This window comes from Schistocerca piceifrons, chromosome 5 (assembly GCF_021461385.2).
Source record: "Schistocerca piceifrons isolate TAMUIC-IGC-003096 chromosome 5, iqSchPice1.1, whole genome shotgun sequence".
Classification (NCBI taxonomy): domain Eukaryota; kingdom Metazoa; phylum Arthropoda; class Insecta; order Orthoptera; family Acrididae; genus Schistocerca; species Schistocerca piceifrons.
Genome location: NC_060142.1, coordinates 496,393,548 through 496,420,073, shown reverse-complemented (window position 1 = coordinate 496,420,073; position 26,526 = coordinate 496,393,548). Strand labels below are relative to the sequence as shown.

At 46.1% G+C, this 26,526-nt stretch overlaps 1 protein-coding gene across 1 annotated transcript in view; it reads right to left on the bottom strand.

Moving 5' to 3' along the window:
* Positions 1-26,526, bottom strand: part of LOC124799107 — an 800,045-nt gene that overhangs the window by 75,128 nt on the left and 698,391 nt on the right. The gene's annotated exons all lie outside the window — the stretch shown is intronic.

The following is a 26,526-nucleotide window of genomic DNA, read 5'->3' as shown; positions in this document are numbered from 1 at the left end:
CGCTCCCATCGGATTAGAGAAGGAAGTCGGCTGTGTCCTTACAACTATCTCGGCATTTGCCGGAAGCGATTTAGGAAAATTACGGAAAACCTGCATCAGGATGCCCGGACGCTGCTTTGAACCGCCATCCTCCCCAAAGTGAGTCCATTGTGCTAACCACTGTGCCACCTATCTCGGTCAGTCTCACAAGGGAACCTCCCCATCGCACCCCCCTTAGATTTAGTTATAAGTTGGCACAGTGGATAGGCCTTGAAAAACTGAACACAGATCAATCGAGAAAACAGGAAGAAGTTGTGTGGAACTATGAAAAAAATAATCAAAATATACAAACTGAGTAGTCCATGGGCAATATACGTAATATCAAGGAGAACGCGAGCTCAGGAGCGCCCGTGGTCCCGTGGTTAGCGTCAGCTGCTACGGAACGAAAGGTCCTTGGTTCAAGTATTCCCTCGAGTGAAAAGTTTACTTTCTTTATTTTCGCAAAGTTATGATCTGTCCGTTCGTTCATTGACGTCTCTGTTCACTGTAATAAGTTTAGCGTCTGTGTTTTGCGACCGCACCGAAAAACCGTGCGATTAGTAGACGAAAGGACGTTCCTCTCCAAGGGGAACCGAAAACATTTGATCGCAAGGTCATAGGTCAACCGATTCCTCCACAGGAAAACACGTCTGATATATTCTATACGACACTGGTGACGGCATGTGCGTCACATGACAGGAATATGTTGTCGACCCACCTAACTTGTACACTTGGTGAATGGGTAAAAAGATTCTTCTACCTTGCCCGATTTAGATTTTCTTGTGGATGTGATAATCACTCCCAAAAAAGTGATGAAAACATAAGAGTTTGTCACATAAACTGCAACAAATGAATGCAACAGTTTCACAGTCATGTGTTTCGATGTTTGTTTAGGTGTAGCGTCCCCATACTACGGCGCAGTTACCTCGCATCGGACGGACTGACGGACAGATAATAATTGTCTGAAAATAAAAAATTAAACTTTTCACTCGAGGGAAGACTTGAACCAAGGTCCTCTCGTTTCGCAGCTGCTCACGCTAACCACGGGACCAGAGCGCTCCTAACCGGAAATTATCCTATTTGTTTTATATCATGCTCATGGACGACTCAGTTTGTATATTTTGCTTAATTTTTTCATAGTTCCACCCAACTTCTTCCTGTTTTCGCGATTGATCTGTGTTCAGTTTTTCAAGGCCTATCCACAGTGCCAACTTATAACTAAATCTGAGGGGGGTGCGATGGGGAGGTTCCCTTGTCAGTACTGTACCAAATTTCCAATACCCTTGTAACCTCCTAACAGAAAAATTCCGAAACCTCCCAACAGTAAAAATATAACTGTTTATATCATTCACATTCAGCGTAACCTCTCAATAAAAAATTCCGCAACCTACCAATAACACAATGTGACTAATCTCTCAATAAAATTGTGGCTCACTTATAACCTTTCAATAATTGATTGTGAATTTAAACTGGTAAATTTGGACGCCAGCAACGCTGCGTCATGGCCCTGAAAAATCATTCTGAATAAATTGAAAATTCTTACCTCAATAAGGTCGCCAGATAACGCGTATATATCTGCTCCTATAAGAATTTTTCCTGGCACAGCTCAGTGCAATGCTGGCCGATGGTTTTGTCATGTATAAAAAGAAACAATTGATTTTCTTTACAATAATCGGGATGATCATGGACTGGAGAAATTAGTAAAATCTTTAAATTGAGATGAATGATTGTCAAAAGTTAATTTTTATAAGAAAGATTACTATTAAGAGATTTTTTAAGACATTAACATGGGACTTGATATAGCAATAGTATATATGCGCGAGGCTGCTTTCACCTTATACTACATCGCTCAGGCACCGCCATCGCTCCCCACGACCGGCCCAGCCAACTCGATACACACGACTGCTCGCTATTACTACTACAACTGCTACACAGTTCCTACTGCAGCCAACACTGTTCTTTGGTCTGAGATTCTCTTATACCTTACATATCGCAGACAGCGCGTGAGCAATCCATCGAAATTACATCTGCTCGAGTGCGCTAGCAGTAAATTCCTTAATAATGGACCTCTTACACCCTCGTCACAGAAGGCAGCCGCCTGTACTCTCTGTCGGTTCTCTACCCTGATGGGCAGTTTATTATGTGTGCCAAAATGTGTTGTTCATAGTCAGCGGCTCGTTTGAGGAGGGATTAAAATCAGAGAGGGTCAAGTGTGGGTTGCATGGTAGGTGACTAAACACTTTCAATTGAAAACGCTGCAGGAGCTTCCATGCTGCCCCTGAAGTGTGCGACCGAGAATTGTCATGAAGAAGGAAGTGCATGACAGTTACGTTGCGTGGGCTGCATGAAATCGGGCGAAATCTCTCAGGAGGCACTCATACTTGACAAGAGACACAATTTTCTAGGTGTCTTTACGGGCTCACTGTGTGCTCAGAAATGAATAAAGCGACATGACGCGATCGCCGTAGGCACTCTGCTGTGTTCGCATGCAGTGTGTGTCGCCTGTAAGCGAATCATCTGCTCCGTGTGAAAGGCGGCAGGCCGAGCTTTTAAATATCTTTCTCAGATTAGAGACATTTTTTCGTAAGGCTTTTTTTTTCAGAATCGCGATCACTTTGCTAGCGTAAGTAGGATGCAGATGCAGCACACGTGGACACCTAGTTAGTAGGTCCTAGTGCTTGGTGAAATCTCGTCGCCCTGGGCCGAGGTAACTCACTAGAACGACGCCTGGTGTCGCTAGGAAGCGTCAGTAAACATTTTATTTCTAACTAAAGTTTTTCCCCATGGGGTGACCCATTACTTCTAGGCATTTGTCGTACAGATTTTGAGATTAGAATACAGAATGTTTCATACATTACGACGTTGCTACAGGAACACAAACAACTCACGAAGAATCAGCACGGATTCAGAGATAATCACTCGCGACAAACAGCTGACTTTATTCATACCAGACATCTCGCAGATAATAGAGACGGGCATCAACAAATAGATTCGTCTTCCTAAATTTTCGTAGATACTGTACCTCATCGTCGACAACTGATCATGATACGATCATAGGGAGTGTCTTAGCAAATAGGTGATTGGCTCGAGCAATATTTGAATAATGGAATCTTGCACGTTAAACTGTAAGTAAGGCAGTACAACAGGAGTGCCCCAAAGAAGCATAACAGGACATCCAATGTTCTCATTAAACATAAACGATTTATCAGACAGGATGAACACAACAGTAAAAGTTTTCGCTGACAGTAAGTTGTGTAAAGGTACACTATGTGACGAAAAGTATCCGGACACCCCCAGAAAAATACGTTTTTCATATTAGAAGCATTAGGAGCTACTCCATATCAGCAACCTCATTAGTCATTAGATATCGTGAGAGAGAAGAATTTAGTGCTCCGCGGAAGTTCCGGACTTCCAACGTGGTCAGGTGATTGGGTGTCACTTGTTTCCATACTCCTAAACATACCTAGGTCCACTGTTTCCGACGTGATAGTGAAGTGGAAACGTGAAGGGACACGTACAGCGCAAAAGCCAACAGGCCGACCTCGTCTGTTGTTGACTGACAGAGACCGCCGACAGTTGAAGAGAGTCATAATGTGTAATAGGCAGACATCTATCCAGACCATCACACAGGAATTCCAAATTGCATCAGGATCCACTGCAAGTACTATGACAGTTAGGCAGGAGTTGAGAAAACTTTGACTTCTTGGTCGAGTGGCTGCTCATAAGTCACACATCACGTCGGTAAATGCCAAACGACGCCTCGCTTGGTGTAAGGAGCGTAAACATAGGACGATTAAACAATAGAAAAACGTTATGTGGAGTGACGAATCACGGTACACAATGTGGCGATCCGATGGCAGGGTGTGGGTATGGCGAGTGCCCGGTGAACGTCATCTGCCAGCGTGTGTAGTGCCAACAGCAAAATTCGGAGGCGGTGGTGTTATGGTATGGTGTGGTGTGGTCGTGTTTTTCATGGAGGGGCCTTGCACCCCTTGTTGTTTTGCGTGGCACTATCACAGTACAGGTCCACATTGATGTTTTAAGCACCTTCTTGCTTCCCACTGTTGAAGAGCAATTCAGGGATGGCGATAGCATCTTTCAACACGATCGAGCACCTGTTCATAATGCACGGTCTGTGGCGGAGTGGTAACACGACAATAACATCCCTGTAGTGGACTGGCCTGCACAGAGCCCTACCCTGAAACTTATAGAACACCTCTGCGATGTTTTGGAACGCCGACTTCGTGCCAGGCCTCACCGACCGACATCGATACCTCTCCAAAGTGCAGTACTCCGTGGAGAATGGGCTGCCATTCGCCATGAAAGCTTCCAGCACCTGACTGAACGTGTACCTGTGAGACTGGAAGCTGCCATCAAGGCTACGGGTGAGCCAACACCATATTTAATACCAGCATTACCGATGGAGGGCGCCAAGAACTTTTTAAGTCATTATCAGGTGTCCAGATACTTTTCATCACATAGTGTACGTACCGTCGTTCGAGGACCGCAATGAATCGCAAATACACTTGGTCAAAATTTCGAATTGGTGCAGTAAATGACAGCTCTCTTTAATGTGGATAAATTTAAGGTAATGCCTATACCGAAGAGAGAGAATCGCATGGTGTCCGATTACAAGATTGGTGAACAACATCTCAAGCGCGCCACATCGTATAAAAAGCAATCTGGGGCGACCATTACTAGAGACGGCGAATTGAAGACTGATTTCTTGAAGAGGTTCTGGAAAAGTGCGATGCATTTGTGAAGGTAAGTGCATACGCGATGGTAGAGCGACCATATCCAGTGTTTGCAGTACTTATCACGTAGTTATGACAATAGACATCGAACGAATTCAGGCTCGCGCGGCTACCCTCATGAAGAGGTCGGTGTGGTCAATACGAAAGTGTAACAGAAAGGCTCGGGAATCCTCGGAAGAAAGACGACGTTGTTCTCGCGAAACCCTGTTGGAAAAATTTCTAGAAACTGTATTCGGAGACAATTATGCTGCTACTAACAGATATCTCGCGTAGGAGTCATGGAAAAAAATGAGGTCAAGACGTGTACAGAAGCATAAGGACAATTTTTTTTCCTCGTTCAATACGCGGATGAGCCAGGAAAGCACACTGATAATATTGGTACAATGTACCACGCACTCAGGAGTGGCTTGAGGAGTATTAGCACAGACTACCACCTACAGGGAACATATAGAAGTATTTTCAGTGTGGACATATTTCAAAAATGGTTGACCCACGAGTTCTTTCCCTCTGCTGTCCCTTGAACAACACGGTCCAGTCACATTAATATGACCACCGCCTATGTTCGACATAACGGACAATAACCACTCATAGACGGCAGGTGGCAGCACTGGCAGAGGAGAGTACACTCATGCTCATAAATTAAGGATAATGCTGATACATGGTGAAACATTGCTCTGGTGGGCGATTTGCGGGTTTAAATCACCTCGGGGTATGACCATGCGTTCGTCACATGGTGGCGCTGTCAGCAGTCCACATACCAAAGGTGTCTTGCTGCATGTCAGAGTACGGTGCAGCGAGTAAGTGTGTAGACGTTTTCAGACTTGCTAATGGTGAGTGTGTGTTGAAAATGGCTCAAAGAACACATATTGATGACTTTATGAGGGGTAGAATACTAGGGCGACTGGAGGCTGGTCAAACACAGCAGGTCGTAGCACGGGCCCTCCGTGAGCCACAAAGTGTGATCTCAAGATTATGGCAACGATTCCAGCAGACAAGTGTCCAGGCGCTACAGTACGGAACGTCCACATTGTACAACACCACAAGAAGACCGATATCTCACCATCAGTGCCCGCACACGGCCATGGAATATTGCAGGTAGCTCTGCTCGGGACCTTACCGCAGCCACTGGAACAGTTGTTTCCAGACACACGCTCTACAGACCGGAGAGCTGCAAGGTGCATTCCACTGACCCCTGGTCACAGGGGAGCCCGTAAAGCCTGGTGTCAAGAACACAGTACATGGTCATTGGAACAGTGGTCCCAGGTTATGTTCACGGACGAGTCCAGGTATAGTGTGAACAGTGATTCTCGCCGGGTTTTCATCTGGCGTGAACCAGGAACCAGATACCAACCCCTTAATGTCCTTGAAAGGGACCTGTATGGAGGTCGTGGTTTGATGGTGTGGAGTGGGACTATGATTGGTTCACGTACACCCCTGCATGTCTTTGGCAGAGGAACTGTAACAGGTCAGGTGTATCGGGACGTCATTTTGCACCAGTATGTCCGTCTTTTCAGGGGTGCAGTGGGTCCCACCTTCCTCCTGATGGATGATAACGCACGGCCCCACCGAGCTGAAACAGAAGATATCAGGCGAATGGAGTGGCCTGCCTGTTCTCCAGACCTAAACCCCATCGAGCACGTCTGGGATGCTCTCGGTCGACGTATCGCTGCACTTCTTCAAACCCCTGAGACACTTCAGGAGTTCCGACAGGCACTGGTGCAAGAATGGGAGGCTATACCCCAGCAGCTGCTCGACCACCTGATCCAGAGTACGCCAACCCGTTGTGCAGCCTGTGTACGTGTGCATGGTGATCGTATCTCATAGTGATGTCGGGGTACATGCGCAGTAAACAGTGGCTTTTTGTAGCACGTGTGTTTCGGGACGGTTTTCTATACTTATCACCAATACCGTGGACTTACAGATCGGTGTCATGTGAGTTCCCTATGTGGACGTTCCGGCGTATGGGGTTCTGCAACAGGCGACACGTTCATGCACCCGTGCTCACTGCTGTTCATGGATGATATAGATCAGAATTTGCACGCCATTTACCGCAAGTGGACGTCCACCGAGTAACAACAAGTGGCCTGTTCAGGTGAATGATGTTTTATGCTCCATCGGATCAGATGGTCGTTAGCGTGTATGGAGTGAAACGTCTGAAAGCAAACATCCTGTAATAATCTTCGGAGCCTTAAGATCTGGGGAATGATTTCGTGGCATTTCCTGGCCGATCTCGTCATTCTGGGAGGCACAATCAATGCATCTATCCTTGGAACCATGTCCACACCTATATTCAATTTGTTTTTTCCTCGGCACGGTGGCATCTACCAGCAGGACAATGCAACGAGTGACAGCTAGCGGCGTACGAGCGTAGTTCGAAGAGCACTTGTTGAGTGTACTGTACTGCAATAGCCATCAAGGCCTTGGAGTTTAGATTCTAAGCTGCGTTGTGTCTGAAATGTGTATCCGAAATGTTTACCTCGGCCACTTGTAAGAAAACCACGCGGTTTCAACGTTGGGAGTCGCGGTTCTTACCTCCATCGCAGAAAGCGTAAGAAGAAGGGGTGAAACCTAGGTAACAGGGAATGTGACTACCTTCCCATCGTGTTACACGTCCACGGTGGCGCTGAGCAGAACTACGGTGAAACTGGACGCCAAGGTGACATCAGTAACCCACGTTACATCTCACATGAACTAATGAGCTCTGGCCTTTTTTCCGCATGTGTCAACGCCTTGTTCGAAGCGTTGTAGAACCCAAGGCTGACATAGTGGGCGCTAAGCTTTGCAACATTACAGAGAGAGAGGTTGCAGGCACCTTTGAGCCAAATATCAAACTTCTGCTCCACAACAGGAACCAATTATGGGGTTTCGACAGAAAGTGATCCTTGAATTCTGTTGCGCAGTGTATGTTTCTCCGCTCTTGTTACAAATCACTATCAATTTACTGTTGTAAGTAACATGCAGATGCAGGGTTACTAACCAGGTGTGCTGCTAGTTCGGTGAAACCCAGTCGTGCAAGGGCTGGCAAATTCAATAAAACGACGTCTACCGTCTCGAGGAAGCGTCAGCGAACACACTGTCTCTGACAGAAGTTGTTCCCCATGATGTGATCTACCACCCGCAGACGTCTGATGCAAAAACACCGAAAGACCCTGTACATTGTGAAGAGTAATGGTCCTATTACACTCCCTTGGGTACGATTGAAGTTAGTTTTACGTACTATGACTTCTGTACTCTAAGCAAACATGCCAGTCACAAAGCTAGCCTAATACTCCGTACACTCTTCTTTCGTTCATTAGTAACTGAGCCGTGGCAAAAATTGCTGTTTTGAAGAGCGCGCCGCAGCGCAGCTTCCGTTTCTGGCAGTGGCGCCGCTGTGGCAATCGCAGCTTTGGTGTCTCCCTCTGGTGGGAAAGGGGAAAGGTTGCCTGTTCACGTGCATTTAAGGGGCGCTATGAGCTCGCCAGTGGGTGAGCCTTGGTCAGTGTCTCGTCCCCAGCTTGCTACTCTGTCTCTCGTCCGCATTTGTTAGGCAGTTAGTGTCTGTCGTTCGGAGTGCTAGTATGTCTGTCATTCGAATCAACCTTTAAGGCCGGCAAAATGAGAGTCTTTCCACTCCACCAGTAAGAGAACTCAGCGAGTGCTCGCCCGGTCGAGGCTTAGTTCCTGCATCTGCCTGCGCGTTAAGCCGCCAGTCTGCTCGAGTTTGCTCAGGCAATGGTCACTGGCGGTTGGATCGATCGGTTGGTCGGTCGCGCACTGAGACACAAGATGACTTGTCCGTCTTGAGTGTCGGCGCATGTGAGGTCGCCACGTGAGTCCAGTGGACCGCGGCGTATAGCGAGGGGTAGTGACTTCACGGTCGACACGAGAGCAACAGGAGTCAACCCACGACATTAGTCTGGCCGGTGCGAGCTGCGACGCCGTGAGACGGGAGATCGGCGCGCCTTCCTGCGTCCGTTGAAGCGGCTGGCAGCGGACGGTTCGAGAGAGCGATTTGGGGGTGCTGCGCCAGGTCTTCTCGAGAAATCGCAGTTTCTTAGAAGTTAAGTGATTGGTGATATCTTGTTTGATTTACTCTTGTTAAATTCAACTTGTTTTCTTGGTGAGGTCACCAGCCGCTTTGCTTTGGGGTCGTCCCCCGTTCTTCTCCGTTTGCCCACCCGCGGGAAGGTGGTTGTTTATAAATTGGGTGGTCCGTTTTTTCCCTTGTGGAGTAGGGGCGGGTTAGAGCAACCTGCGGTTCGGGTTGTTCAGTAATCTACCGTACGTTAGTAGCTTCCTCTATCATGTTTGCCGGATTTGGTGTGTTAACGAATTTATTGCTTGGAGTGTAACGGCCTAATACCTGAAATATGTTTTGATCTTTGGAAACTTTGATATTATTGCCTATGCTCTTGAGAGGTGGTATCTGTGTACTGTAGAGCATCTTAACTATTGTTTGGCCAACCTTGTAAAATTTTATATAAGATTGCATTTCATGGGCTTTTATTTAAATGATCATTTTAGTATATAAAGTTGCCACCCTTTCACCGTAAGACTTTTTTTAGAAGTTAAAATCAAGTTGCACCTTCGGTGGCAAGGTTAATATTTTAATTGTTAGTGTTTTGTACCATTTCCATCCCTCCTACAGGGGGTGCATAGTTTGTGTGCTTGTGTAAATTGTTAAAACTCGTAGTTTAAAGTTATTTGGTATGTTGCAGATTTGTACCAGTGTAGTCTTCCAGAGACTTGTGAGCGGTCGTAACTACGGCCGTGTCAAAATGGAGCGGCAAGCTTCTCTGCCCGAAAGCTCATACAGTCGAAACTTGTTTCTTTCGGCCTCTGAATAAATTGTAACTTTGATATTTAGAGGGTGCTTTCTGATTATAATTTAAGTCTGTTTCTTTAAAAAAAAAAAAGCTTTTAGGCACTATTAAAGTGAATAAAATTCCCATTTGTTAAAAGGAATTTGGTTATGATTTCATCAGTTACTCCCTGGCAACTACTTCCATGCTTGCATAGTGTGATTAAATGTGTTAATGTTCTTGATGAATCGCTAGTAAATAAAATAAATTCTTAAGAATATTCTTTGAAAGTAAATCACGGTTCAGTAACATTGTGGAACTGTATTGAACACCTTCCAGAAGTCTAGCAAGACTGTATTCGGAAGTGATGACAGTTGGAGTGACGCCTGAGAGCCCGGTTAAGCACAGGAGCACACGTCTCAGCTCCCGCCACAAGTTTCCCCTTGCAGCGGAGTGGCAAGAGGCTGACCCGAGACGCCGAGACACCGCATGGGCGGCGGGGGTTTTGGCGACGGCTTCTCATTACGGCAAGTCCCTGGCGAGCCGTTGCGGACTCACGAGGTGTGAGGGGCTAGTCTCGTCCCAGCCTCTTGCGAGATGGGCCGAACTTTCCTCTCGTGACCCTAGCGTTGTGCAATCTTCTCCACTACTGTCTCCGGCCTCTGATTACGCTACTATGCGCAGCGTCCGAACAACCACCTTCTCTACGGCCGAGAAATCACTCAAAATTTTCTCTCTTTGCAGATGGGACTCGTGCTACTTTAAAAAGCGTGCACTTTAATACAGGATATTCATAAAGTCCTAATATGGTGCGTACTTCAATGTGAGATGCTTTTAATAATTCCCACAACGAAATTCTGTCTCGAAATCTGGCAGAAAACCCAAAGAATTCTGGTCATATATAAAGCACACCAGTGGCAAGACGCAATCAGTACCTTCATAGCGCGATAACAAAGGTGAAGTCACTGAGGACAGAACCACTACAGCAGAGTTATTAAACACGGTTTTCCGAATTCCTTCACCAAAGAAGACGAAGTAAATATTCCTGAATTCCAATCAAGAACAACTGCCAAAATGAGAAACATAGAAATAGATATCCTCGGTGTAACAAAGCAGCTTAAATCAATAAAGGCAAGGCCTCCGGTCCAGATTGTATACCAGTCAAGTTCCTCTCAGAGTATGGTGATAAAATAGCTCCATATTTAGCAATTATATACAACCACTCGCTCACAGAAAGATACGTACCTCAAGACTGGAAAATTGCTCAAGTCACACCAATACCCAAAAGGTAAGTAAGAGTAATCCGTTGAATTACAGGCCTATGTCACTAACGTCGATTTGCAGTATGGTATTAGAACATATACTGTATACGAACATTATGCAGTACCTCGAAGAAAACGATTTATTGACACATAGTCAGCACGGATTCAGAAAATATCGTTCTTGTGAAACACAACTAGCTCTTTATACTCATGAAGTAATAAGTGGTATCGACAGGGGATGTCAAATTGATTCAATACTTTTAGATTTCTAGAAGGCTTTCGACACCGTTCCTCACAAGCATCTTCTAATCAAGCTGCGTGCCTACGAAGTATCGCCTCAGTCGTGCGTCTGGATTCGTGATTTCCTGTCAGAAAGGTCACAGTTCGTAGTAATAGACGGAAAGTCAACGAGTAAAACAGAAGTAATATCCGCCGTCCCCCAAGGAAGTGTTATAGGCCCTCTATTGTTCCTGATCTATATTAACGACATAGGAGACAATCGGAGTAGCCGTCTTAGATTGTTTGCAGATGATGCTGTGATTTATCGTCTAGTAATGTCCTCAGATGATCAAAACGACTTGCAAAATGATTTGGATAAGATACCTGTATGGTGCGAAAAGTGGCAATTGACCATGAATAAAGAAAAGTGCGAAGTTATTCACATGAGTACTAAAAGAAATCAGCTAAATTTCGATTACACGATAAGTCACACAAATCTGAAGGCTGTAAATTCAACTAAATACTAAGGATTACAATTACAAATAACCTAAGTGAGAACGATCACATAGATAATATTGTGGGTTGAGCAAACCAAAGACTGCGATTCATTGGCAGAACAGTTAGAACGTGCATCAGGTCTACCAAAGAGACTGCTTACACTACGCTTGTCCACCCTATTGTGGAGTACTGCTGTGCGGTGTGGGATCCGCATTAGGTGGGACTGACGGATGACATCGAAAAGGTACAAAGAAGGGCAGCTCGTTTTGTATTATCGCGAAATAGGGGAGATAGTGTCACAGACATGGTACGTGAAATGAAGTGGCAATCATTAAAACGAAGGCGTTTTTCGTTGCGACGGGATCTTCTCATGAAATTTCAATCTCCAGTTTTCTCCTCCGATTGCGAAAACATTCTGTTGGCACCCACCTACATAGGGAGAAATGATCATCACGATAAAATAAGAGAAATTAGGGCACGTACGGAAAAATTTAAGTGCTCGTTTTTCCCGCGTGCCGTTCGAGAGTGGAACGGTAGAGAGACAGCATGAAGGTGGTTCATTGAACCCTCTGCCAGGCACTTTATTGTGAGTATCAGAGTAATCACGTAGATGTAGATCATTCCAAAAAATGAGGTGACATAAGTCGTGGGATACCTTTTAATAGCGCGTCAGATTCCCTTCTGCCCGGCGTAGTGCAGCAGATAGGCGTGGCACGGACTCAGCAAGTCCACTCCATAAATACTGAGCTATTGTGCTCTAAAATCGTCCATAATTGAGAAAGTGTTGCCGGTGGAGAATTTAGTCCACGAACTGACCTCTCGATAATTCCCCATAAACATCTGAAGGGATTCATGTCGGGTGACCTACGTGGCCAAATCATTCGCTCGAATCGTCCAGAATGTTCTTCAAACCAATCGCGAACAACTGTGGCCCAGTGATATGTTTGGGAATGGCTGCAAATGGTCAGCAAGTAGCCGAACAAGCCAAACATAATCATTTGTAGTCAATCATCAGTTCACTTTGACCAGAGGAGCGAATCCATTCCACGTAAACACAGTCCACACCATTATGGAGCCACCAGCATCTTGCACAGAGCCTTGGTGACAGTTTGGGGTCCACTGCTTTGTGGGATCTGCGCCACACTCGAACCCTAGCATCAGCTCTTAAAAACTGAAATCTGAACTCGTCTGACTAGGCCACGGTTTTCCAGTCGTCTAGAGTCCAGCCGATATGGTGACAAGCCCAGGAGGAGCGCTCCAGGCGATGAAGTGCTGTTTGCAAAGGTACTCGCGTCGGTCGTCTGCTGCCATAGCCCATTAACGCCAAATTTCGCCGCTCTGTCCTAAAGGATAACGTTCGTCGTGCGTCCCACCTTGATTTCTGCGGTCATTTCATGCACTGGTACTTGTCTGTTAGTGCTGACAACTCTATGCAAACGCAGCTGCTCTCAGTTGTTAAGTGAAAGCCATCGGTCACTGCCTTGTCAGTGGTGAGAGGAAATGCCTGAAATTTGGTATTCTCGGCACACTCTTGGTTTTCGTTAATTGAAATCCCGTACGATTTCCGAAATGGAATGTCCGATGCGTCTGGCTCCATCTACCATTCCGCGTTCAAAGTCTGTTAATTCCTGGCGTCCGGCCCTAATCACGTCTGAAACCTTTTCACATTAATCACCCGAAGGAGAAAAAAAAAAAAAAATGAAAAAAAAAGAAAAAAAGACAGCTCCGCCAATGTTCCGCCCTTTTACGCCCTGTATTCGCAATACTACCGCCATCTGTATATGTACACATCGCTATTCATTCCTTTTTGCCGCGTCACTGAAGGATCGTGGCTTGTCTTCCGCCAGAATTTAAACGTGTACCCCACTTGTCGCTCGTAGAACAACAAGGCGCTATTTGAGTTCTGCCCAAACACGGAGGTTCTAGGCGCGGTCCGGAACCGCGGGACTGCTACGGTCGCAGGTTCGAATCCTGCCTCGGGCATGGATGTGTGTGATGTCTTTAGGTTAGTTAGGTTTAAGTAGTTCTAAGTTCTAGGGGACTGATGACCACAGAAGTTAAGTCCCATAGTGCTCAGAGCCATTTTTGAACCCAAACACGGATCAGTATTGCAACACCAACAGTTCTGATTTCATCGGTGATTCGTGCACGAAGGGTAGGAATGACACAGGGTCGTGTCGTGTACTCGTGATCCTTGACGAATCCCCACCAACGGAAATCTAATGGCGTGACATCGACTGAGCGCGGGGGCCGTGCGATGCGACGGGACCACCATGAACCAGCTACCCCTCACGAAATTTGTCCGTCAGCAGTAGGAATAAAGGTTGTCGCTGAAACAAACTGTTTTCGGTTATATACTTTTTTTCACACCAGTTAACTTGACTCTTAAAACCGCACAAAATAACCAGTTTCTCTTAAAAAGCACACCTATCTTCGGTTTTCTATTCCTCTTATTCCCTGTAGTAAACGTCGAAATGGAGCAGAGATAGAAAAATTTTGACTCACTCAGTTTCAGGATACACAGACTCAAGATATTAAACAGGCAAATAAAAGAGAATCTTTTCCGTGCACCGTTCGCTACGTTGACTACTGCAAACATCAACAGTATTTTCCTGTCTATTCTAAGTTTTTGAAGCTCTGCTCGAAAATCATGTTGTAATCGGGGGTTGGGCATTACGAATTGTCATTTCTAAGGGCGAAAACTGAGGGTGGAAAACTGTATTTGCTAAAAGCAGAAAATGGCATGTGTGCTGACACAGGCAGCAGATCCGTTGCTTTCTATTTTTGTTCTATATTACGAATGAACTGTTGCCGAGTTTTTGGTTTATTACTGTTACCATAATTTCCTTCCTCTTTTATTATTTCCTAGAAATGGCAGACAAATCTTTGATCTTATAAACCACATGAAGCATTGTACTTCATCGCTTCGTCACTTCGTTAAAATGTTTTCAGACTAGGGTTGATGCCATTCTGCAGCACAACGGAAGTCCAGGAGACGTCGCCGGCCGGAGTGGCCGAAAAAAAAAAAAAAAAAAAAAAAAAAAAAAAAAAAAAAAGCGGTTCTAGGCGCTTCATTCCGGAACCGCACTGCTGCTACAGTCGCAGGTTCGAATCCTGCCTCGGGCATGGATGTGTGTGATGTCCTTATGTTAGTTGGGTTTAAGTAGTCTTAAGTTCTAGGGGACTGATGACCTCAGAAGTTGACTCCCATAGTACTCAGAGCCATTTTTTGAACCAGGCGACATCAACGAAAAACTATCGCATGCACTAGGTAGGGGCAGGTCTTGCACACTCCATCTACATGCTAAGAGACAAGGCAACAGAGACGTTATTGTCTCAGCAATCGTTATTCTGTTGGTCTTATTATTATGAGCATTGGTCGCTTTTCCCACTTTCTATAATATCGCAATATTTGAAATCGACGCAAATCATACGAAAAAAGACCACTTAAAAAAAAAAGTTGATTTAAAAACGAAAAATTCTAGTACTGCTGCTATGACTAACTGATGTTTCGGTTTTTTTACCCGGTTTCTGGAAAATCCCGGAAAAACCTGTTGCAGCCGAGACCAAACGAATACTATAAAATACAGATTATTCAGAACTAAAATAACGGTACCAGTTTCAACCGATCGGCTTTTCCATCACGTGCTCGAAACTAACGGGAACGTCCACTTCTAAATATGCTTGTTTTTGTCCATTCTGCCGTCGATAATTCCGCAGTGGTGTTATCACAGGACTCTGCATACCAGATGACACATTGCACCTTTTCCTGGTCTGTCGCCATTTTTATGTAGTTCTAACACTGCTACTCTCGAACTCCATTAAAAGTACAGCTACATAAATGCGTATTTATGTAGTAGGCCACGAGAAACAGCAATGTTAAAAATGTTTCATATTGGATGGTATAATGTGCAAAAACTCTCTCATCTTATTCCGTGAATGTATTTGTGGCTCCAAACTACTACTTGTCCAGGAGATGATGTAAAGGTCCATGTCGAGCATTAGGGAAGATAGTTGTACACATTTTCGTCGCATGTTCTTTCATTTCTCATCCAGGTATCGCAAGCAATGAAGTTTATGCAATCAGTTTTCGACACATCGCTAAGGAATGTCTCCTTTCGAGCGCACACAGATTTCATACACTGATCTCTGTCCTGAGTCAATAGATTCGCAAATCATTCCAAATTCAATTCAATTCAAATTAGTTTCCAACATGAAAAAGTGGCACTTTGCGTACATCCTGTCCACCGTACAAAGACTAACTTACAACTCCCCGCCTAAGCAGACTGCCGGCTTTGTGGCCTAGCTGTTCTAGGCACTTCAGCCGGAACCGCGCTGCTGCTACGGTCGCAGGTTCGAATCCTGCCTCGGGCATGGATGTGTGTGATGTGCTTACGTTTCACTAGTTCTAAGTCTAGGGGACTGATGTACTTCAGATGTTAAGTCCCATAGTGCTCAGAGACATTTGAACCAGCCTAAACAGACTGTCCTACACGAGCTTGAGACGAACATGGGTTGCTTCTGGCACGTTGTGTCCCAAGAAGCTCTAGATTGTCCCAGAATTCGTCAAATTAACTTTTGTAAATAGTCTTCTGCATACATAAATAAATATTTAAAAAGGAAACACGCCTTTTGAGTTAGTTAAATTTATAAAAATAATTATATGTTATTGTACTTAAGTTTGAGATGGCGTTTTGTGAAAATTACGGCGCAAAAATAATGAACATTTTGTACTTTTCTCTTCAATGACTTTTTTTGTGAAAATTGACGTTGCTTTCGAAAAACTGTAACAGTTTTTGTATTTAATAGGTAATAAAAAGTTATGAGGAGTTTCATAACCAAAATATTGTAAAATGCGAAATACTATGTGCCATTTATGATCAAATAAAACAAACAGAATTTATAGTATAATTGATTTCTTTCAAAATAAAAAATAAAAATAATGTTCCAAAGTGCTAAGAAAAAACCTGGAAAAGTGTGAGATTTAAATAAGTATACCCATAAAATACACTGATCGCATAGTCTCGCCTCTTGTACTTCGGGCTTGCTACTTCTAGTACAACATAGCTGACGAAATTTGCGATTCCATTCCCCTTTTTTTCCCCCAAACAGGTTCAGTAACGTAATCGACTACTGATCAAAGATCGCCGCAATTCTGGTTCGTTATATACACCATGTCACGTCTGCAATGAAGGAGGAAGAGAAAAAAAAAACAGAACTGCTAAACTTGTTACAACAAACCACGATGCTTACTTCCAATAGTTTCGAAGTTAGGATTTGCGCTTGCTCAGTTGGGTGGTAACGTGCTTGTCTCCCATGCAGCGGACCCGGGTTCGATTCCCGGCCGGTTTGGAGATTTTCTCCGCTCGTTGACTGGGTGTTGCGTTGTACTCATTTCATTATTATCACTTGGGCGCAAGTCGCCCAAGACTTGCACACGGCGGCCGAACTTCCCAGGATGAGGCCTCTCGGCCAACAATGCCATACGCTCACTTCATTTCATTTCCAAGTTAACGATGCTTTGAAATGATGGCTGGACTTTATAGACACATTGTATTAATGATGTAGCTGATAGGGTAGTCAGTATCACTAGCATGTTGTTTTCAGTGAACAGATTAATGTTTCCGGAATGAGATTTTCACTCTGCAGCGGAGTGTGCGCTGATGTGAAACTTCCTGGCAGATTAAAATTATGTGCCGGACCGAGACTCGAACTCGAGACCTTTGTCTTTCGCGGGCAGGTGCTCTACCATCTGAGATACCCAAGCACGACTCACGCCCCGTCCTCAGAGCTTCAATTCTGCCAGTACCTCATCTCCTACCTTCCGGACTCCACAGAAGCTCTCCTGCGAACCTGCAGGACTAGCACTCCTGGAAGAAAGGCAAAGGTCCCGAGTTCGAGTCTCGGTCAGGCACACAGTTTGTAAGTAGCCTGTTTAAGTTTTTATGTTGGTAATGCCACGTAGCGCTCTATATGAAAATCACTGACTGTGCTGTGTGAAGTCTGTGGCTGGTTGGCATTGTTGGAATATTGCTATTCTAGTGTTGGGCAGTTGGATGTAAACAGAGCGTAGCGTTGCGCAGTGGGAGGTGAGCCGCCAGCAGTGGTGGATGTGGGGCGAGAGACGGCAGAGTTATGAGAGCGGATGATCTGGACGTGTGTCCATCAGAGACAGTAAATCTGTAAGACCGGATGTCATGAACTGATTATATATATATACACTCCTGGAAATGGAAAAAAGAACACATTGACACCGGTGTGTCAGACCCACCATACTTGCTCCGGACACTGCGAGAGGGCTGTACAAGCAATGATCACACGCACGGCACAGCGGACACACCAGGAACCGCGGTGTTGGCCGTCGAATGGCGCTAGCTGTGCAGCATTTGTGCACCGCCGCCGTCAGTGTCAGCCAGTTTGCCGTGGCATACGGAGCTCCATCGCAGTCTTTAACACTGGTAGCATGCCGCGACAGCGTGGACGTGAACCGTATGTGCAGTTGACGGACTTTGAGCGAGGGCGTATAGTGGGCATGCGGGAGGCCGGGTGGACGTACCGCCGAATTGCTCAACACGTGGGGCGTGAGGTCTCCACAGTACATCGATGTTGTCGCCAGTGGTCGGCTGAAGGTGCACGTGCCCGTCGACCTGGGACCGGACCGCAGCGACGCACGGATGCACGCCAAGACCGTAGGATCCTACGCAGTGCCGTAGGGGACCGCACCGCCACTTCCCAGCAAATTAGGGACACTGTTGCTCCTGGGGTATCGGCGAGGACCATTCGCAATCGTCTCCATGAAGCTGGGCTACGGTCCCGCACACCGTTAGGCCGTCTTCCGCTCACGCCCCAACATCGTGCAGCCCGCCTCCAGTGGTGTCGCGACAGGCGTGAATGGAGGGACGAATGGAGACGTGTCGTCTTCAGCGATGAGAGTCGCTTCTGCCTTGGTGCCAATGATGGTCGTATGCGTGTTTGGCGCCGTGCAGGTGAGCGCCACAATCAGGACTGCATACGACCGAGGCACACAGGGCCAACACCCGGCATCATGGTGTGGGGAGCGATCTCCTACACTGGCCGTACACCACTGGTGATCGTCGAGGGGACACTGAATAGTGCACGGTACATCCAAACCGTCATCGAACCCATCGTTCTACCATTCCTAGACCGGCAAGGGAACTTGCTGTTCCAACAGGACAATGCACGTCCGCATGTATCCCGTGCCACCCAACGTGCTCTAGAAGGTGTAAGTCAACTACCCTGGCCAGCAAGATCTCCGGATCTGACCCCCATTGAGCATGTTTGGGACTGGATGAAGCGTCGTCTCACGCGGTCTGCACGTCCAGCACGAACGCTGGTCCAACTGAGGCGCCAGGTGGAAATGGCATGGCAAGCCGTTCCACAGGACTACATCCAGCATCTCTACGATCGTCTCCATGGGAGAATAGCAGACTGCATTGCTGCGAAATGTGGATATACACTGTACTAGTGCCGACATTGTGCATGCTCTGTTGCCTGTGTCTATGTGCCTGTGGTTCTGTCAGTGTGATCATGTAATTTATCTGACCCCAGGAATGTGTCAATAAAGTTTCCCCTTCCTGGGACAATGAATTCACGGTGTTCTTATTTCAATTTCCAGGAGTGTATATATAATGACTTTTGAACACTATTAAGGTAAATACATTGTTTGACTCTATCAAAATCTTTCATTTGCTAACTATACCTATCAGTAGTTAGTGACTTCAGTAGTTAGAATCTTTTATTTAGCTGACAATATTGGCTTTCGCTGTATTGCAGTAGTTCGAGTAACGAAGATTTTTGTGAGGTAAGTGATTCATAAAGGGTATAGGTTATTGTTAGTCAGGGCCATTCTTTTGTAGGGATTTTTGAAAGTCAGATTGCGTTGCGCTAAAAATATTGTGTGTCAGTCAGTGATGATCAGAATAGGTAAAGAGCGAAATGTCTTGAGTACGTTCAGTTTTGCTCAGCTGTTTTAAAATCAAATAACGTAAGAGGTTTACCAGCACAGTAATTCATAATTTTCCAAAGGCGATGTTTCAAATTTTGATCAGGAAGTTTCAGATTAATGTTTAATTGCAAGGAGACGCAGCGCTTACAGCTCCTGACACGGAACTCTTGTCAAAAACGACATTTTGCTGCGCCATTTCGAAGGAACCATCCCGGTATTTGTCTTAAGCGATTTAGGGAAACCACGGAAAACCTAAATCAAGATGGCTGGACGCTGTTTTAAACCGTCGCCCTTCCGAGTGCGAGTCCAGTGTCCTAACCACTGCGCTATTCCGCTGGAGTGGAGCTTGGGCTAGGATAGGCGAGAACACCTGCCTCGGTGCACGTGGGTGGGAGCGGCGCGAGCCACAGCGTGCATCACGTCACGCCCCCGCTCCGCAGCTGGCGGCAGCAATTACCCAAGTGCAGCCTCCGCAAACAGGAGGCAGTACAGCGGTGCTGAATGAATAACAAATTCAGAGGCGTGCATTAAGTCCTTACTCTCTTATCTTCCCGCGGTAAAAGGATCGCTTCGCGTAATTGCACGCCACGCATATTTCGTCCTAGCGAGCGAGAGCTTGCGGCTGCGAAGATTACAGGCGTGTGTGGCGTAAAGGAAAACAAAGAGTGGCGGCGGGCAATAGAGACTGCAATTACTGAATCAGGCCGCCTTAATGCGGATTTCAAACGGCCGTAAAACTGCCACTGGAAGAGAGTATCCTGCTGCAGCGCGATGCACTAGGTAACAGTGCCGCCGTTTGGTATCCTCTTCCTCCGTGGCTGGTGACTCTGGCGAAGACATAGAAATCAAACTATTTTGACTTGAGAATGTCTATTTGATCGTCGATCGAGCTTTCTTGTGCGGCAGAATACCTTCAGATTTGAATCGCTAATAACTAGACTAATAATGCGTGAGCAATGGTTAAGACAACAACAGATAGAGTATACCGCACCCCGGGAAGATACGTGACCCGAATTAAAAGACGTGTGAATTGCCCCAATGTGCATGAAAAACGCCATATCTCTATCTCGCAATTCGTCCACTTCCGAGCAGTAGTGTCAGTTTTGTTGTAGGCTACTTCTTCATTCGCCACGGCAAGAACAGGGTCACTCCAGTTTTGCTACTTGCAGGTGTGCATCTGTCATTCAAGAAGAGTGGGAAATTTGAGTTATGAAACTTTTCGTTCGTAAGATAAGTTGAATGCAGTTTTTAGTATCATTGATTATTACAATGCCAGCGTTTATTAAGTGTCTAAATGGTTCAAATGGCTCTGAGCACTATGGGACTTAACATCTGAGGTCATGTCCCCTGGACTTAGAACTACTTAAACCCAATTAATCTAAGGACATCACACACATCCATGCCCGAGGCAGGATTCGAACCTGCGACTGTAGCACCAGCGTGGTTCGGGCTCGAGCGCCTAGAACTGCTCGGCCACAGCGGCCGGCTATTAAGTGTGTGACAGCGTCCTTCAGACATACACGCATGACAGACACTGTTTTGACGATTACCGCTATTTTTAATATTACAAAATTTCGTGCGTTGCAGCGCACAAGAAAAAAATGCAAATTTCTGCTATGTGCATTATTTGAGGTGAAAAAGTGCCAGAAGTATTACATGAAGGGCCATACCAAAAACAAAACTATTTTTAGTCAAGAAAAGCGGCACAACTCAAAGAATTAATAAACAGTTACCTGATAACACCTCACATTCGAGGAGTACAGAAATACACGCCCATATTACTGTTGTATAGACCTTTAATAGAATTTACTGCCAAAATTACTTATTTGAAATATAAAGGGTGATTGAACTATTTCAGTATAAATTATATAGAATTCTTTAAGTCGATTTTTCTCAAATACTGTACGTTAGAGTTGTGTCACTGTTTTTGTTCTTGCCGTGGTGAAATCTTTACTTTTGCGCTGTGTTTGTTTTTCCTGCGATGTCACCGCACCAGTGCTTGCTGCGAATAACCTTCGTGTAAATTTATAAACTGGTGTAGTGTGGAAACGCGTTTAGCTAACACATTGTTTCGAATATCACTGTGAAGAGCTTTTGGAATGCTACTAGGACCCAAATGCGAGACAAAATATTTCCCTGAGTATTTGAAAATCAATATTAAATTGAAAATTAGAAAACAATGTAAGATCTCGTCTCAACTGACTCGAAAATATGTTCGGAATTATAGAAGTCAGAGGAAAGCTCGCGTCGAAAGGAGTCTAAAAGCCTGAAAGTTCCAGTGACGAGCTAACGCGAGAGCTAAGGCAGCGTCGACAAGGAAATGAAAATACGGCGCAAACCGATTACGTAGCTGGCCCACCGGACATATCTAGCGACAGTCCAAACTTGTGTTCTCTCTGTTCTGTAACATTTACACTGAGGTGATTGGCGGAGCTGTCATTTGTACTCAGGTGACTCACGTGGAAAGATCCCGACTTGGCTATGGATGCACGACGGGAGTTAACAGACGTTGAACGGGGGGAATCGTAAATGGAGCTAGACGCATGGGACACTCCATTTCGCAAATCGTTAGAGAATTCAATATTACTTTCTTCTGACTTCAGTTTTCTATAATTCCGAATACATTTTCAAGTCAGATATCTTGCATAGTTCTGTAATTTTCAATTTAATATCGATTTTCACATACACACATAGGAAGTGATTTGCTTAGCCTCGGTTCCGAGAGTTCCGGAACCTGTACAGAAAATTGGAATGGAGATCAACGGAAACATAATTTCCGTCCTTTTTATTGTTCATGAAAAACACAAATTGCATGTTGTACCACCATACAGCAAGACCTTCAGAGGTGGTGGTCCAGATTGCTGTACACACCGGTACCTCTAATACCCTCTTGCATTGATATACGCCTGTATTCGTCGTGGCATATTATCCACAAGTTCATCAAGGCACTTTTGGTCCAGACTGTCCCACTCCTCAACGGCAATTCGGCGTAGATCCCTCAGAGTGGTTGGTGGGTCACGTCGTCCATAAACAGCCCTTTTCAATCTATCCCAGGCATGTTCGGTAGGGTTAATGTCTGGAGAACATGCTGGCCACTCTTGCCGAGCGATGTCGTTATCCTGAAGGAAATTCACAAGATGTGCAAGATGGGGGCGCGAATTGCCCTCCATGAAGACGAATGCCCCGACAATATGCCGCCGATATAGTTGCTCTATCGGTCAGAGGGAGGTATTCATGTATCGTACAGCAATTACGGCGCCTTCCATGACCACCAGCGGCGTACATCGGTCTCACATAATGCCACCCCCAACAGCAGGGAACCTCCACGTTGCTGCACGCGCTGGGCAGTGTGTCTCAGGCATTCAGCCTAACAGGGTTGCCTCCGAACACGTCTCCGACGATTGTCTGGTTGAAGGCATATGCGACACTCATCGGTGAAGAGAAAGTGATGCCAATTCGGCATGTCGTTGGGCCCATCTGTACCGCGCTGCAAAGTGTCGTGGTTGCAAAGATGCACCTCGCCATGGGCGTCGGGAGTGAAGTTGCGCATCATGCAGCCTATTGCGCACAGTTTGAGTCGTAACACGATGTCCTTGTGGGTGCACGAAAACCATTTTCAAACATGGTGGCGTTGCTTTCAGGGTTCCTCCGAGCCATAATCCGTAGGTAGCGGTCGTCCACTGCAGTAATAGACATCGGGGTGGGGGGGGGGGGGGGGCTGAGCGAGACATGTCATCGACAGTTCCTGTCTCTCTGTATCTCCTCCATGTCCGGACAACATCGCTTTGGTCCACTCCCAAACACCTGGACACTTCTCTGGTTGAGAGCCCTTCCTGTAACAAACTAACAATACGGACGCGATCTAACCGCAGTATTGACCATCTAGGCATGGTTGAACTACAGACAACACGAGCTGTTTACCTCCTTCCTGGTGGAATGACTGGAACTGATCGGCTGTATGACCCCATCCGTCTAATAGGCGCTGCTCAAGCATCATCTTTGGTCGGGTTTAGTGACATCTCTGACCAGTCAAAGGGACTGTGTCTGTAATACAATATTCACAGTCAACGTCTATCTTCAGGAGTTCTTGCATCCGGGGTGATGCAAAACTTTTTTTGATGTGTGTATATTGGGGGAAATATTTTGTCTCAGTATGGGTGCCAGTAGTGTTCCATAAGCTCTTGACGGTGGCATCGGAAAAAATGTCTTAGCTAAACGCGTTTCCACACTAAAGCAGTTAATAAAATTTACGCGATGTTATTTCGCAGCAATCACGTGCATGCGCTTACACTGGTACTATGACGTCGCAGGCCAAACAAATACTGCGCGAACGTAAAGATATCACACGGCGGCAAGAACAAGAACAGCTCCACAGTGTTAAAAATGTGCCGCGAATACCAAATTTCAGACGTTACCTCTCACCACGGGCGATGCAGTGGCCAACATCCTTGACTTAACGACCTAGAGCAGCGGCGTTTGCCTAGAGCGGTCAGTGCAAACAGACAAGCAACACTCCGTGAAATAACAGCAGAAAGCAATCTGGAACGTGCAACGGACGAATCCGTTACGACATTGCGGCGAAATTTGTCGTTAATGGGCTATGCCAGCAGACGATAGACGCGAATTTCTTTGCTAACATCATGACATCGCCTGAGCGCCTCTCCTGGGTTGTCTTGAGCATATTTGTTGGAACATGGCCTGACAGGTGAATCCCAATTTCAGCTGATAAGGGCTGATGGTAGGGCTCGAATGTGGCGCAGAACACACGAGACCATACACCCAAGTTGTCAACAAGGCATTGGAGAAGATTGTGGTGGCTTCATAATGGTGCGTGCAGTGTTTATACTGGACAGACTGGGTCCTCTGCATGCTCGGCTACTTTAAGACCATTTGTAGCCATTCAGTAACATCATGTTCTCAAACAACGATGGATTTTTATCGACGATAATACGCCATGTAACTGGGCCACAATTCTTAGCGCATTGTTTGAAGAACATTCTGGACAATTCGAGCGAATGGTTTGGCCGCCCAAATCGCCCGACATGAATCTCATCGACCATTTACGGCACATAATCGGGAGGCCAATTCGTTCACAAAATCCTGCATCGGCAACACTTTCGCAATTACGGACGGCTATGGAGGCAGCATGGTTGACTTTTCTGTTGAGGGTCTCCAATGACGTGGCGAGTCCCGCCGGCAAAAGGTGGTTTTAACGATATTTGGAGGTATACCAGTGTATAACCTGCTATAGCGTGGAAACACGTTTAGCTACGGCACTTATTGGAGGGAAAGACAAGACATTGGACGATATCTACAAATAACTGAAGATGTTGAGTGTAACAGACTTCGAGATTAAAGAGTCGGTAGCGAATATGAAATGGTCGTTGCGCCGCACCAAGTCAGTCCCGAGAGTGGTATTACGTCAGATGATCCGATCTTATGAGTTCCCACTGTTTTCTTCCGTACCCATCGCTGCCACACGGATTATAGGGGCGTCCAAAAAGCATGAACCGTGGCTGCAGGAGGACCTGAACGAACAAGTCTTTGACCGACAATATCCCAGACCCGTTCTATGGGCGACTGGTCAGGTAAACGGGCGGGCCAGGGTACGCAGTTTTCTTTGAACAAGGCTTCCGCATTCCTCGCCACTTGCGGCCGTCTATTGTCTTGCCGAAATATGGCATGTGGAATGTCCTGCAGGAGGAACAGTGCCTCGGGCTGTAAAGCCTCCCTGATGTGGTGCTAGTTGTTCAGTTCTCAAAGCGTAAGAGAAGAGATCGCGTGTTATAGGCAATACTGCCCCGAACCATTATACTGTGCGTTTGTCCGCTATGCCGCTCAACAATATAGTCTACTCGATTGCGTTCATTACGACGGCGCCGAACGCGTATGTGGGAATCACTGTAGGACAAGTTGAAGCGCGACTCGTGTGAAAACAGAAATTTTGCCACTCGGCACGCTACTGTCGACGCTCACGTGCCCTTTTCACTCTGCGACAGTGGTGGGTTCTGGTCAAAGGGAGCCGATGCAAAAGTGTGTGTGCAACAATCACCAGGAGACGGCGTCAAACCATCGACGCAGACGTGTCCACACCTTCTGCAGTGCTCCAACTTGGCGCCAACAATGCGGACGAAGCTGTTTGCTGCTAAGCGGACAAGATGGCGGCCATCTCGCGCTGTGGTCACATTGTGTAGTCCAGGACCCTTTCGACGCTGTGTAGGCCCTCTTCTCTACACACATGCCTCACTGGTGAAGCAGTGCGCCCTGCACACGTCGCAAGGTTACGGGACGATAAATCCGCCGCCCAGAGAGCAATCATTCTGCGTTCTGCCCCGTTCAGTTGATACCACGTTTCCACTTCGTACGACGGCTCGCCAATCTTGAATCATCATGCAAGACTGAGAAGACTAGCACAAATCGCGCAACTGCATCATTCAAACTTCCGTTCAGTTTTTTGCTCAGTAGTTTCGAAATAATCATGGAGAAAACACTGCTAGTGACGACAGTTGCGCTATGGGTTCTTAAACTGAACAAGAAGAGAAAGTCTGAACAAGAAGAGAAAGTCTGCTTGTCGTTCACGATGGTCCCGCGACTGGTTATTGAACAGAGTTGCAGAAGCGTTTCCAGTACAGTCGTCTTGTGAGATAGACAAGTGGAGGACTTACAGAGTCGTGCTCAAAAAACAGAGCAGTCGCCATCGTTGTTATTATTAATGAGTAACAGTCGTTATGAAACATAAAAATAAAGAAACGGGAACGTCAGGTTGAAGAAATGGATACAATGGAGAACGTATTGATGTTATCAAGAACTGCTGTTCAAAAAATGGTTCAAATGGCTCTGAGCATTATGCGACTTAAGTTCTGAGGTCATCAGTCCCCTAGAACTTACAACTACTTAAACCTAACTAACCTAAGGACATCACACACACCCATGCCCGAGGCAGGATTCGAACCTGCAACCGTAGCGCTCGCGCGGTTCCAGACTGTAGCGCCTAGAACCGCTCGGCCACCAAGGCCGACAAGAAC